General features: G+C 36.9%; 1 protein-coding gene across 14 annotated transcripts in view; it reads left to right on the forward strand.

The window, feature by feature from the left end:
• The window catches only part of LOC120779182 (poly(rC)-binding protein 3), a 252,098-nt gene that overhangs the window by 124,622 nt on the left and 111,915 nt on the right, over positions 1-15,561 (forward strand). Inside the window, exon 1 of one of the 14 annotated variants that reach the window (XM_040111428.1) lies at positions 1,775-1,856. The exons of the other annotated variants lie outside the window; for them this stretch is intronic. The gene's annotated coding sequence lies outside the window, so the exon portion shown is untranslated. Of the gene's footprint in view, positions 1-1,774; positions 1,857-15,561 lie in introns of those variants that run through there. 14 annotated transcript variants of the gene reach the window in all.

Raw genomic sequence — 15,561 nt, forward strand, 5'->3', positions numbered from 1 at the left:
CCATAATTATGACCGCGCCATGTGAGCATACTAAACATCTGGTAATGCCAATGATTGCAGCAGTAAATTGACTAAAGTAAACAATTCACGCCAGACTACATGCACAGCATTTGTTAAAAAATAAACAAAAACTGATAAAGTAGAAAAATATGTACATATATTAAACAATAATAAACAAGCAGACACACGCCCTCACTTTTAAACACAGATACATACATATACCATACACACGTACATACATATGTGCCAGTTCACAACAGGCAAACGATGATGTACTCCTCGCATGCGTCGTTGTTCACTTTTTCTTTTTATTGTTGTTTTTTGCCTCTACTTACAAATCGTCGCAATAAGTTGGGCATATTGAGTGCACGGCTTGTCGTGCGCGTTTGCTGGCCATTTTGTTGCCGATCTTAACTTGGCAAGATTTGTCAAGATAATGTCACGGCAGTCAAGCGTACGACAAAGTGCGAAAAACCAACGAAAACAGGAATTATTTGCGCTGCCAGAGCAAAAAGCGGCCGCGTAAAGCAGAACCATAACCTAACACAACTCAACCCAATTCCACTTTTAACCGCTGTATTGTATGTACATATGTAAGTATGTATATCCATCATAGCATATGTATGGGTGGATGGTATTTGATGTATGTATGTGTGCGTGTGTTTATTCCACTTTAGCGTTGCTATTGCCTTTCCGCTGACCTTTTCCGCCGTTTTACTTGCGCCGCTCTTGTATTCCTCTTTTCCTTGTTGTTTTTTGCACTGATTTTTTACATGACGCACACCATACTTTCCGCTGGTTGCTCTTTATATGGTCGCGGTGCGTCCCATCGGCTACGCTGCCCATTTTTGTGCCAAATTTACACTGAATCGTACTTTTTTCTTCTTTGCGTTTTCTAAAAATTTATGCACATACTTTTGTTTATTTGCTTTTCTTGGCTGCGCATGCACATGTGTCGGCGCCATATAGGCCAAAATGCGAGAGCGCGACGAAAGGCACGCAACGAGAAGCGCTAATAATGATTTACGCCACGGCCAAATATAACAAATCGTCAACGACAGTGCTGGAGCGCTCGACGAAAAGTTTTGTCGTAGTGCCTGATGATTTGAATCCAATATTTGAAAGTATAGAGTTCCATCACTGAATGCCGCCAAGCCGCCACCATGCCGGAAGTCACAGCTGCCTTTCAGTAAATTTTGCTGCTCTCTGATCGCCAACTATTGTAGGTCCATAAAGTAAACACGATCAGCTGTTGTTTCGTATAAAAGCTATGAGTAAACATAACCTCTCAAATATTTAGAAGCTTAGCTAATATTATCAAGTCTCTTTCCTTGGTCCCTACGTCTATATCATTGTGCTTAATGTTATTCTTAAACACCCTTTTCAAATACCCTGTGCAGCCCACACAAGACTCGGACTCATGCCCGTCCTACATACCCATAAATACTCGTAATGTCTACGTATATATTTATTTTCACAATTAACACCTGTTCTCCTTGATCTTTTTAACTGTCCATTTGTTTGGTTTATCTTTTCATCAACTTTAATAAGTTTATATGTGACTTCCGAGTTGTTTACCAAAAGCCTGTCTGTTCATTTTCTCTACACAATTTGTGCTCTTGGTATTTATCAGTTTATTCCATCTCTGATTTGAATCTTTCGGTTTTTGTTGTGGTTACTGTAAATACTACAACTATTGGCTTTGGCATTTAAGAAAATATGTTAAAGAAATATATTTTAATTGAGTTTGTTTTTCTCTCTCTTCTCTTTGCAGGTACGTACTCGTGTACTGTGTGTACAGTTATGGTATTGAAGGCAATTCCGTATGACTTTTGCTGCAGTACATCCGTGTGTGTGTAAGTTGCAAAATTGTTGTATTTCTTAGCATATTTTTCTTGGTAGCGGAAATTTATTTGCCAGATACAATTTTCGATAAGCTAAAAGTAATTGGTATAATATTTTTCAAATATTTTTCTATTAAATAAAACTTCAAGGATGGAAATGATAACTTTTTGAGGAAATAATATAATTCTAAGTTGTTTTTTGTACACTTAAAGTTTATACTTCTCAACCGTTTAATGAATTGCTCGAGCAATACTTTTTCTTATATAAAAAATCCGAAAATGACAGTCTTTCGATCTGCTAGTACAAATGTCGCTCTCGGTATATTTTTTACACCGAAACCCAGCAAATATAATATCCCTATTAAGGTAATTTCATAAAAACCCTTGTCCCTATTGGCAGAAAACTGGCAGATTATATTTTCACTAGCTACTCTTCGCGCGATTTTTTTAACCAGCAAAATCAGTCGTCGTAGACGGGAATAGATACTAATCACTTGGTGCCAGGTCCGGACTATGTGGTAGATGCCAAAACATTTCTCAATCAAGCTTCTGGCGAGCCACTATCAATGTATGTGACCTGGCGTTGTCCTGTTGGAACACAGCTCCTTTCTTCTTGGCCAAAGCAGGCTGCTTCTGGGCACAGTCAATTTTCACAAGTCACTCTTGAGGCGATCTTTTCACCAGCAAAATCAGTCGCCTTGGATAGGAACAGGTAATAATTTGATGCCATGTCCGACCTTTAAAAAAGATGACGAAGCTTCGAGTCACTATCGTTGTGTGCTATCTGACGTTGCCCTTTTGGAACACAATTCCTTTCTTATAGGCCAAAGCTGACTGCTTTTATGCGATTGCTTCTTTCAGATGATTCAATTCGTGCCAGTACAGGTCGGAATTAACAGTGACGATCCTCTGCCAGTTCCATAAAACACATAGGAAAACCTTCCTGATCGTCAAACCTGGTTTGACTACCATATATAAAGGACCCACTTTTCACCACCAGTGATTGTTGGTTCAGAAATGTATCGATTTTCTTGCGATTCATCGGCAATTCGAGGATGAAATTTCGGTTCATGAGATTTTTTGCGTTAACTCGTCGGATCTCATACATATATTCAACTTGCTTTGTATCCAGTCTTATTTAAATAGTTCCAAACTAAGTTACATATATACCCTGAATAGCGTAATATTAATAATGCTGTCTAACTGGAACGGATCTGCATTCGAATGTGTGAACTTCCAAGGGCGGTCTACTCTACTTTCCATATTATTTCGCTTATGTTTTCTGGCGCCTTGAAGCTGAAAATTCATTTAGATAATTTTATCACAGCCTGCTTAGCAAGATTTATGGTATCACATACATACACACTCACAGCAACCCCCGTAATTTACTTAGATTGCGGAAAGTGCTAAAGAACTTTCAAAAGCTGTCACCTAGACACATTTTAATGACAGTTCGTAAAAGTTATTTTCTATGGTCATTAAGTTAATCATTTAGCTTTCAATTAATTACACTTAACTTGAACTAATAATTGCGTAACTTTAGCCTATAAAAATCGGCATACTCAGCTTTTATACGGCTCTTTTCCGGAACCGCCTGAAAACGAAGCATGGAATTGAAATAATGCGAGGAAAGCTGAACGCACGCCAACGCCTATTAACGCATCAACGCTGCGTCCTGCGTCAGCCGCATGCGTGCGCCTTCGCACAATGAGTTTCTTTAACTGTCGAAAGTTTTTCCGATTTTCCACTTATCCTCTTCTATCTCCACAGCCGTTTGAAGAAGGCAACGACAACGTCATCAACTTACTCCTTCTTCTTCATCTCGTTTTGCCACCAAAGTACAGCTTGCATGGCGTTTGACTAAGCATTTCATCCGCTAAATAGCACATGAACTCATTTCCAACGCCCCAACAACAATTGAACTTCTTGCTGTAGCGCTGATGCCACGTCGTCTTCAACAGATTTGTCGCATCTTCTAGCCTCTCGACTTGCGCCAAGCGCGTCGCCTTTCGAGTGCGCTATCAATGCGCTGCTGATTCTTGTGCTACTTTCGCCATTATCTATCCAGCAGCAAACACTTTATGTTTATTACACACGACTCGTTGCTTCAGCTACGCTTTCAACGCTGGTGTCCATGCGCCCGCCGCGCTGCGTGCTCTGTCCTCATTCCCGTGCGACTGCGTTCGTAGTGGCATGACGGATGCGCTTTCACCACGCCATTCAATTATCTTCGTGTGGTTGTTGGTGGCATGTTGCACAGACTCAAACATATGTATGCATATAATTGTCTGCAACTCGCCTAGCATAATCCACTTAACTTCTACTGCCGCTGCTGCTGTTGCTGATGCTGCTTTGTGGCAAGTGCATCCTCTTGTGGTGCAGCAAACAGCCGCAGCAAGTTTCACATCGCATATCCGCATTCATTCGCACTTCTTCACATTGGAAAAGTTTTGCAATTCAAGTTGAGTTGTAGTAGTTGTTGCTACTCGTTTTTATATTTTTGTTATTGTTGTTGTTACTTTTATTTTTGCTATTGTTGTTTCTATTATTATTGCTGTTCTCAAAATGGACTATGGTTGTTGTTGTAGGTATTGTTGGTATTTTTTTATTGTTTTTGTTATTTTTTTCTGTTTCACGTATATACACGCAAGTTATTGTTGTTATTTTTGTTGTTGTAGCTGCTGTTATTGTTGTTATTTTTGTTGTTGTGTATTCTCGCAAGTTTTCAAGTTTTTGGCGAAACACCATCTTTTCTTGTTGTTGTTATTTGTGTGTTGGTGTTGTTATTATTGTTGTTGCTTGCTATTCTCGCAAGTTTTCAAGTTTTTTTACGAAGCACCATCTTTTCTGGTTTTCGTTGTTGCTGTTATTGTTTGCCCACTTGTCTGCTACTTGCGCGCGCGCTCTTGCATTGCGTTGCACATCAGCAGCAGCGGCATTGTGTTTGTGGCAACAATGTATACAATACAATACATAGTTAGCAGCAGCAAGTTTTTACATTAATATTTTATTTTTACATCTTGCCATAATAGAAAAATGTGCGAAACATGCGAAAACTTGTCGTCGTGCATATGCCGTCTTCGTCCCCGATCTCTCGTTCACCCTCTACCGAACTCGTCAAACACCCTCCAATACACAAACACGACGCATACGTCAAATTGCCATCTCAAGTTTACTCGCTCTCCTCACCGAAGTCAACTTGTCCAACTAACCTCTTTCCCCCACCTAAACTCTTTCCAGCACCTAACCGCATTTCAACACCTAGTCTCTTTCCCCCATCCAATCTCTATTTTGCGTCGAACGTCAGCTTTCCTTCTATCGCAGCTTCTATCCATCTTTATGCCATCTATTCTTACTCGTTTATCTATTTTCTCCCCTTCTCTGCGCGTTTGTCCGCTTCATTCGCTTCGCTAATGCCTAGTGGCAGCTTGTATGTCACCTCAGCTTTCCAGTTCACTTGCCACAACACTTCTCGTTTTTAGTTAACTTATGTTTCGTTTGTTGTTGCCTTTGTTGTGTTGTTTTTGCATATTTCATCGAGATCGTCGTCACTTATGCCCTGCATACTGCTTCACATTATTCATCCAATCTGCTGTAAATTGATAAAATGAAAATATTTTCCTCGTCCAAAATCTCAAACACACTCTCAAACATTTGTTTGTGTACTTTAGCGCGTGGTGTTAGATATGCTGCGGTTTTCGGTATTATAAACAGTGGTTTTTGCACATTACGTGGGTGTGCTATGCGGCTTTTGGTTTTGGTTATTATTATATAGTATTTCGTTCCAAATAAAACCGTGAAATGAGGACTAAACAAACCAAAAAGAAAAATATTTTCACGTAGTTTAGTACAAAGTTTTATTAACGACTTCAAAAAAGCTCACATCTCGTCACTACTTCGACGAATCTAGGGGTTTCAGTTTTGTTGTCAAAAATCTCTCTACTTGACGTCGTTCTTCCAAAAGATTCAGGTCTCTTTTCGTAGGTGTCTAGCATTGACACGTTTTATACTCAAAACTGTAACCAAATTGGTTGACTCGATTCATATGTTGAAATCCTTCAAAGGTTCAGGTTTCCCGACACGGGTATAGCTATGACACGCTTCATACCCAAAACATTAACGAAAAGGGTAAGTTGATCCATAAGTTACTACGTTGAGATTCTCTGCTATCACTCTGGCATTGAGAACTTCATACCCAAAACTTTACCCATATTCGTTGAGGAGATCCATAAGTAACATATGTTGAGATCCTTCATTGATTCAGATTTTTTATATGAGTGGAGCATTGCCATGGTACATATTCATAATTTTAACCAAATTGTTTCAGTCGATCCTCAAGTTACATTGTTGAGATTTTTCAAATCTTTTGGTACGAATTTAGCATTGGCATGCTTTATACCCAAACCTTTAACCAAAAATGTTGAGTCGATCCACGAGTTACATTTGTGGAGATCCTTCAAAGTTTCCTCCTTCAAGTCAAGATTCAAGTCCAAAAAGGTTGAGTCGATCTAACATTTAAGATAATGTTGAGAACCTCTGCTCTTTCTTTATCAATTCGACGACGATAAGACGATAAAGTCATCCGACTAATAGAAACACCTATAAATTCTAACCTATGCATCTTTAAACTACGTATTTATGAAAATGTTTTTCATGACAGGCGTACCGAACGAAGATTTTAGCGTTTCCTGTCGAAAGGCGTTCAAAAAATGTACTTTGATGTTAGTCGAGTTCGAGTGGGTTCATCAGCTGTGGATAAAATTTGCAAAATTATCCTAGAAACTAGCGAAAAATCATTTAAGTCGCGTCTAACTGTACTTTATAGCAGCAAAAACTTAGAAAATAATCAAAACAAGACACACAGCTAATTATGCGTATATTTGCCTTACCCTTTCCCCACTTATTTGTAATGCAATGCAATGTAATGTTGTTGTTGTTTATCTTTTGCTTCAAGAAATCAAGTTTATGGGTTGGCAACGCAGGTTGCTTGCAAGTTAGGGGCACACACATGTCTGAGTACAAACTACAGAGCAACGCCATAAATAGACAGACAGACATGAGTCAACAACAACTACAACAACAACAAGTGAATGCCCTAAATTTGAGCGACACAAGAAGCCAAAAGTTGTAGCTGCCACATACACATGCGTATGTGCGCAAAACACACACATACATGCACAATCGCATATGAGCCACTGTAGCAGGCGCAACAACCGCAGTGACGATGGGCGGCGGTGTGAAGCGGCAACACGAGCCGTTAGCACCGGGTAGCTAAGCGCCGCATAGCGTAAAAGGAGGCCGTCACCGTCGCTGGAGTCAGCAAGCCCACTGGAAATGTGCATATATAGCAGGGTTTACGGAAAAAATCGCAAAAAAATTAGAAAAACGTGTTAAAAGCCAAATCAAACAGAAAAAACAAATCACAGAAATATGTTGGCTCCGTTGCATTGCCAACAACAATTGCACTGCGTACGCACCACAACACAAATAGAGTGGAATCTATGCCAGTGATAAGGCAAGTGCCGTGAGCCTACAAGCCCAAATAAATACTGGCTTTCGCACAAATGTGTATACAGTGGTACGCATGAAAATGTGTGCACCAATAGCCTTTCCAAAAGACTTTTCGAAAACGTCCAAATTTTGAATGTTTTTATGCCTTATGGCCTGACGAGCTGAGTCGATTTAGCCAGGTCTGTCTGGCTCTCAGGTTTTAGGTACCGATCTGAAATTTTACACACATTCTTTTCTCCCCAAGTAGCTACTTATTGATTAAAATCAAGTTTTTGAATGAATAATTATTTTATTTGACAAAAATATCTTTACGAAATTTTACATATTTTTCTGTCTAAGGCTAAGACACTATAATATTCGAAGATATTGTGCAGATCAGACCATTTTTTCATGCAGACCAACCCAACCCATTTCCTTTCGCCACCACTGCCTGCATAAGCTTGGCTACCAATGCCAACGCGTGCCGGACTGGCTGCGCGTGCACTAAATATTTTATGTTTTCAGCACATACACATACAAACTTATCAAGAAATGTGCATATGTATACAATTGGGTGCTAAGTCGCGGTTTGCAATGTGGCCAAACCGCAACAATCGAAGCCATTGCAACAACAACAATGCAAGAACAGCGCGTAAAGCTTTACGAATTGCTCCGCAGTGCGTCGCCTAGTTCATATGTCAGGCAAAGTATCTGCTTAATCGCAACTGCAATCGTGCCACACGTACGAAAAAACATGTTTATGTACACACAGAAAAATATGTTTGTATATGTTGCTGAAATAGAAATATTTAGAAATTATTTATTGTTCTTGTTGCATTTGCAGCCACACAAATACATACATATGTATGTAGGTGCGTGCAAACTTGGCAATGTTTCGCTGGAAGATGCGTCCATGCTGCGCTTATGCGGCATAAATTGTGAAACGCTATAAAACTATATTCCACACGCATTTATCTATGCATGAATATTCATTAAGTGATGCATGAACACTTTCGCATAGGGTATACGAAATTGATTGTTGGCAAATACATATGTATACATATGTAGTATATAAGGAGACCAACGCGCTGTTAGAAAACTCGCAAATTCACTGATTTTGCATATTCGTGTCTGTCGTCATAGACATTGAACACACTGTATTTTGAGGAGATATTTTTTAATGCAAATTTGTTGTGTGCTTTTCTGCAATATCTTTAATTTGTTGCCCATATCGTATTTATTTGTTGATCTGCTTGTTTCAGCTAAGTTTAATTTTTAAAAAGCTGGCAACCCTTCGCAAAAATGTGTTCATTTTTAAGCTCTCTGAAATCTATTTAATTCGATAGATTTATTCTAATAATTTGTGTACCCAATAACTTCATTGACTTTTGTACAAATGTGGCAACGCTTTCAAAATATTTTCGTCTAACTGTTTTTTTACTTCTTTCGTTTGATATGTACTTATATTGTAGTAGTTTTAAAACTTATCAATTTCTTTCTACATACATACATACAATTTTGAAACAGGTGGCAACCTTTCAACTTTGTTTTGTTAAGCACCATATTTTTTTATTCTACAAGTTTTTCATTTTTTTTATGAAAGTGGACTTAACAAAAATACTGTTAGTGGTACATTGTCTCCCACTTATTGTTTCACTTCTTCTCTCACCTTTAGTTATCTTCTATTATTCTACTTAACCTATATCTTTCATAATCTTCTTAGTGCAGGTTTTCCTCAATTTGTACACTTCGAGTGCTGCCCGTGGTAAGCGACGAAAGCAAAAATGACAATAGGTATTAAAATTTAGAGTATATGTATTAGGGTGTATCTGAAAGTTCGTGAAATTTGCTTGGACCTTAAAATGAAGGTCTAGATTCAGCTAGATATATACATATATTTCTGATAAGAAAATAAGAAAGAGCTGCCGAGAGATAGAAAAATTGCCACGGAAACCGAAACTGTTTTCGAGAGGAGTGTAAATTTTAGCAAGAAAGAGAGAGAGAAACCCAGGTAGGAAATATCGTAACCCTGAAAAAAGTCTACCGAGTTCTAGAGGCTCCACTCGGAACAAAAACCATTATCGATAATTGAGCTTCATATCCACTAATGACGAATGAGATGCAACCGAATTTGGAATCAGAGGATATTTTTTGTATCAACTCCGAGATAACGCGATTGAATATCATGAAGTATACTAGTTTGCCACGAAAGAAACATCGGAGACTATAATATATGTTTGTAAATGATCAGCATGAGGAGCCGAGTCGATTAGTCATGTTCATCTGTCCGTCTATATATGTACATATACATAAGTAAAGTATTCCCTCAGTTTTTAAGATATCGATCTGAAATTTTGCACACACCTTTTCCTTCTCAAGAAACCAGAACAGCTTGAGTCACTATAGATTCTTGCTGCCATATAAATCGAACGATCAAAATCAGGCTAATGATCATTAGAAATGCACTTGTGTAGGGATTATAGCCTCGACGTTTTTTCTCCTTTTTTTACAACAACATTTATATACCACGCTTTGTATTCGCAATTTCTCGCTGTACCTGTCAATCTGCCGGAAAATCTATTCCGTCTCAAATTAAAATTCTTTCTCTTTTTTCGCAAATTTCTTTCGCACCAAATATAAGCGCTTTAGGTGCAGTGTGAAGTCCACGATATTTTTGCAATTTTTCTCAGATCTTATTTTTGTCCACTCGCCCATGCAATTGCCACGTCAATCTATCACTGCGCCAGGGCACTATTGTCTATCAATAGCGGCGACGAGTGCCTGCTTCGTATGCATGTATGTGTGTGTATGCATGTGTGTCCGCGTCGCTCGTCAATGCTGTCAAGACTGTCTATACAAATATTTCTTTTCTACTTTTTAACTCTTTTTGCATTTCAAATTTCTTTTTTCATTTCCCTCGACATTTCTCTCATTTGCTGCAGTGCAAAAACAAAAGAAGCCCGTTAAAGTTATCGCGCGAAAGACCAACCAAGCAGGCCATCAACACGCAATGAATGCGCAGCCACGTCTTCGGCTTTGTCTATTGCACTGCTGCACCTTTGTCTAGCATTCTTCCCGACTGCTAAAAATAAAAGCGTGCGCACTGCAAAAACAAAAATAAAGGAAAAGAAAAAGAAAGGCAAGAAAATTGAAAAAAGTAGAAGGCGAAATAAAATCGAATATGCATTTGAGACGCGCATAAAGTGCTAAGTGAGCAGCGTACAAAAAGCACGAAGTCACAGATACCCACTCCGCGCGACCCGCCGGCCATTCGACCGCGCACTTCGCGCCTCACTGCCAATGCGTAGTAACTCATACGCCCGGGTGCACTGCGCCGCCCTGAAGCGCGAGTGCGTTTGCTGTGTCCGCGCGTGTCTGTGTGTGCAAGTGTGTGCTGTGCATGCATACAGCGCGCTGCTTAATACCATCCGCTATGCCTTTGGATTTATTCGCTGCAGAAAGTAACAGAACACACACACAAACGAATGTGGAAGAAATTAAATGCGAAATAATGCGATTGCAATTCAATCGCAAGACACTCTACATAGGCATGCAAGAATAACAAAAAATGATAGCAGCAACAACAACAAACACAGTCAGCAGCAAGTATCAGCAACTTGCCGCGCCACGGAGTCATTGTGCTAACTCGTCATTGACTCTGTTTATCGCTTTCCTTCGCTGACGCTTCGTTTATTTGCTTTTCTTCTGCGCTGACGTTTTTAATTTCTTTTTTCACTGTGATTTTCCAGTCGTTGAGCTTGATGGTGTGTTTGTGCGCGTCGCTTTGGCTTCTTTTTCGCTTTTTGCGCTGTTCTTTGGCGCTTTACATTTGCTCGTATCTTTGTTGTTGATGTTGTTGTGGTTGCTGCTGTTCTCGTTCTTGCTTTTGCAGAGTTTTTGCATTGTTGTTGAACACAGCAGCGTTCATTGCCCGCCCGGCATTTTGCGCGTTCTTGCGGTTATTCTTGACATTCTTTTTTCTGCTATTCTTGTTGTTGTTCCATACAAAGCGTGTTATCGTTTTTTACGCGCAAGTTATAATTTCTGGCGCGTTTTTACCGATTGTTTCCTTTACATATTTATTTATTTTTCACTTGTTCTCGCGATTATTAAGCTTTTCATTTATAAAAACTATGAAAAGTTTATTTATTTTTTCTTAAATTAATATTATCTTTAATTAATTAATGCATTTTATTTTATATTATTACTTCAATTTGAATATATGTATTTTTAGTAAACCTTTGGATATTGAATTGAGTTTGTGTATTTGAGAGTTAAAATATACGAAATTTAAAAGAAAAAATTTCAGAGTTAAAAAATATTTTGTCTTTTTTTAAGACTTTGTATTTTTTGTAAAATTTACTTTTTGAAAATCTTTTGTGAACTTTTGTATTTTTTTGTGTAAAATTTTTTGTCAAATTTATTTTTGTGAAATATCCTGTATTTTTTTCAAGATTTTGTAACGAGAGGATGATGAGGTGGAAACACCCAGACTGTTTTTTCGCTACTGTCCAGCTTTCGCCAGACTAAGGCTTAAGCATTTTATCGTTCATATTTGGCATGTTTTTTATATTTTGTAAAATTTATTTTTTGAAAATATTATGTAATTTTTTTTAAGATTTTCTATTTTTTTAACGTATTTTTATTTTTTTTTTTGTGATTTTCTAATATTTGGTAAAATTTATTTTTTGTAAATCGTTTGAAATTTTTTAAAGATTTTCTTAATATATCGTATTTTTTTATAATATGTATTTTGTGAAAATTATTATTTTTGAAAACATTTTGAATTTTTTTGTTTTCAATTTTGTATAATTTTTTTTTTAAGTTTTCGTATATTTTTAATATTTTGTAAAATTAATTTTTTTGAAAATGTGTCGTAATTTTTTTGAAATTATAGTGTTTTGTAATTTGGTAATATTTTGCTTTTTTTAATATTTCTATTTTTTTCTTTTTTGAAAATAATTTTTATTGTTTGTTGTTTTTTTGTATATATTGTATTTCTTTTATATTTTGTGTTTATTTTTTAATATTTTTTTATTTAATATTTTTATTTTGTTATTTATTTTCGGTAAATATTGTGAATTTTTTTTTTGGTATTTTGCATTTTTTTAATATACATATATTTTTTAATTAATTTCTCTTTTTTTAATATTTTGTTAATTTTTGTTTGAAAATATTTCGAAATTTTTAAAGATATTTTGCATTGTGTTTTTTTAATCAACACAAATGTTTTCTCCGATCTGCGGAAAACGCAAAACTTACTTACAATCTCATACAAGACGATCGATTTTAGCCGAAATTCTGGACAACTATTTTGAAATGTCTTTACCCATCTTATCATTTAAATCGTCGTTGAACAGGTTTCTGAAATAGTGAGTGCAACAGATATGCGAGCACTGGTAGAGCCATGTCGTCTTTGAGCTGTTTCTATCATTTGGTGCTTGATAACTTGAACTCTGTTTTACCATAAAGTGAACACCAAATGCACCTCCTTCTTTTCCAAAATACTATAAAAATTATGAGATAGGAAGTTCTTCTGCTGTTCAGACAAGTTTTTGCAATCTAATTTAGCCCCAAGCAAAGTGATTTCCGGAAAGCGTGGAATCCATTCTAAGAAAAATGTGCCAATATTTGGCTCACTTGTGTAGAATAGTCGAAAGCAGCCCATTTGTTGCATATATATTTCATAGTTCTGAACCTCCCATTAATTTTTCGCAATAGCTATTATTGTTATTTATAGTTTTTCTTTACATAATATTATCAATTTGCTGTGAATGCCTCCATTTTTCGCTTCTGCTTTCTATTTCTATTTTATTACATAGTTTTGACCTTTTTATAATCAATACTCATCAATTATTAGACGTTTCTATTCGCTACAACTGCCTCGTTTTGAGGTTATCGCTTCGCCAGCCGAGTCGCTCGCATATTTCATACACACACGCACACATATTCGCTGCCACAATAACCTACACACCCCTTGATTTATTTTCTTTGCCATCTATTATATGAGTCACGTGTTATTATAATTTATTTGGATTCCTCATCATTTAATTTGATTTTATTTGCTTTAAAAATGTCATCAAAATAAGTTAAGCAAATAAAATGTTGAATTAACTCTTAAATAGCACATAAATAATTTTCAGCATTTTATTTCCTATTTTCGTTGATTTATGCATCACGTATGTATGTATGTATAGTATTTGTACACTATGAAAGGGGTATATTAAGCCTGTGTGCCTGACTGTATGTATATTTCTATGTTTTTAATTATTTTATTTTTTTAAGATTAGAATATTTTTTTAAATTATTTAAATTTTTTTATTATTCTAATTTTTATTTTAATTGTTTACTTTTTTTTATTTAATTTTTAATTATATATATTTTTCTTCATTTTTTAAATTAATTTCTATTGTAAACATTGCCACATATTGTGTATTATTTTTGTTGTAGTTGCAGTTAGGTCGTTTAGCTCCACATCATTTTTATTTGCTTACTTTTATAGCAGATTCCCCAGTTTAACGATCGTTTTCCGTCTTTTACCGATTAGCCTTTTATTTTCCATAAATTTGTTTTTCTCCATTCATTTTTATTGTCACACACAACACATGCACACGCATACATACAAATAACCCATTGCAACGACCTCATCAGCGTGTAGCGCGTTGCTCGTCACTGCGATTACTTCAGCTTCGTCAGTGAGTGCCTCTTCGTTTTTGTTTTTTCAGTTTTCTTCTTCGCTGCCAGACACCCCTCTTGCCGCCACGCCAGCTGCTCACCTTTCGTATTTGCTTTAGAGTTCATTATGCACAAACACAAAGTGTGTGTGTATTCCATTTCATAAAAGCAGCTCTCTCCATTCTTAGTGCTCATTTTCGAGTTCTGCTTTTAGTCGATTCTTTTTTAGATTTTCTTACTTTCCCTCAGCAAAGGCCATCAAAGCTCCAACATCGGTCTCAGTAGTATTTCTCCTATGTTTTATACTCATTCACTCACCGTGGGCTCCCGCTCCCCCCCCACCAGCTCAACATATGTATTAAATGCGCCCATGTGGCTGGCCGTCTCTAGTTTGTAGTTAAACTTGCGGTCTCGGTACCCTACTCGCATCAAGCCTCACGGTGGCGGGCAGCGCCGCGATTCCCGACCTAGCCAGCGTTATTATTTGTTGAGCAGAAATCGTAAATTTGCACCACAAACATCCATAAATACTGAAAATGTTTGGATCTATGACGACGCTAAAACAGGCTATGCTCGCTACTCGGCCATATGCTGGTATGTGCCTGCGTGTGTTTACTTAAGGTATGACCATATGTGTTCCATATTCTGGTTTGTTTTTGAGTCAGCGTTAGTGAGTAAAAAGTAGTTTTAATTTAGCAAAAAAAAAACGACCGTTCAGATAGTCAAGTCTCTAATTTGATCCAGATAAATATTCAATTAGCGTTTGGCATAATGCATAATTCTTGTTCGACTTGGTAAACTGAAATTTCGAGTGGTTATTGCTTTTTGATTTGTTAGAGTTGCCAAGTGCAGTGGTGTATAGGAAATTCGAAGAGGTTCTCATACATCCTCCTATTTTTTTGCTAAAAAAATTATAGTTTGGCGGTCCGGTTCTACCGTTACCGTTTGAATTAGGAAAATATCTTGACACTTGACTGAGTGTACCCAGACCTTTAGAAGAATTTTCTAGTTTTGGAACTAAGTATCTGTTTTGATGAGGGATCTGTCGGAAAGTGAAAATGAAAGCAACAAACATTTTTTATTAACAAAAGTTGCCTACAGAGAAAAACCAGATCCGTCTGTATACCTGTGAATATATTGAACATCGAGGGAAGCTGATACATTTATCTACCCATATATCGTTCGGTCAGCACATTCCACTTAAATCTATTATATCTATCGCATTTAAAGCTCTTGTATACAACAAGTGACGTAAGTTACACCCTACCAAACCCATCACGTATTTTACATATTTGGAAAATATAGGCTGACCTCTTGTGAAGCTTATAAATCTGATGGATGGATGATTCCAGTCTTCATTACACCTACCATAGCACTTCATTCAAATTCCTTTGTAGTATAACCGAAAAATATTTTGAACATTTTGTTTTTACCAATTTAACCGATAACTGCATGGGAAGCCGAAAGGTTTTGAAATATTTTGAGTCTATTGTTAATGATTCTATATTCTTTTTTAGGGGCTATAGAACCAGTTTCGAAGTTTACAAATAAT

Source organism: Bactrocera tryoni, chromosome 5, assembly GCF_016617805.1.
Source record: "Bactrocera tryoni isolate S06 chromosome 5, CSIRO_BtryS06_freeze2, whole genome shotgun sequence".
In the NCBI taxonomy this organism is placed as follows: Eukaryota; Metazoa; Arthropoda; class Insecta; order Diptera; family Tephritidae; genus Bactrocera; species Bactrocera tryoni.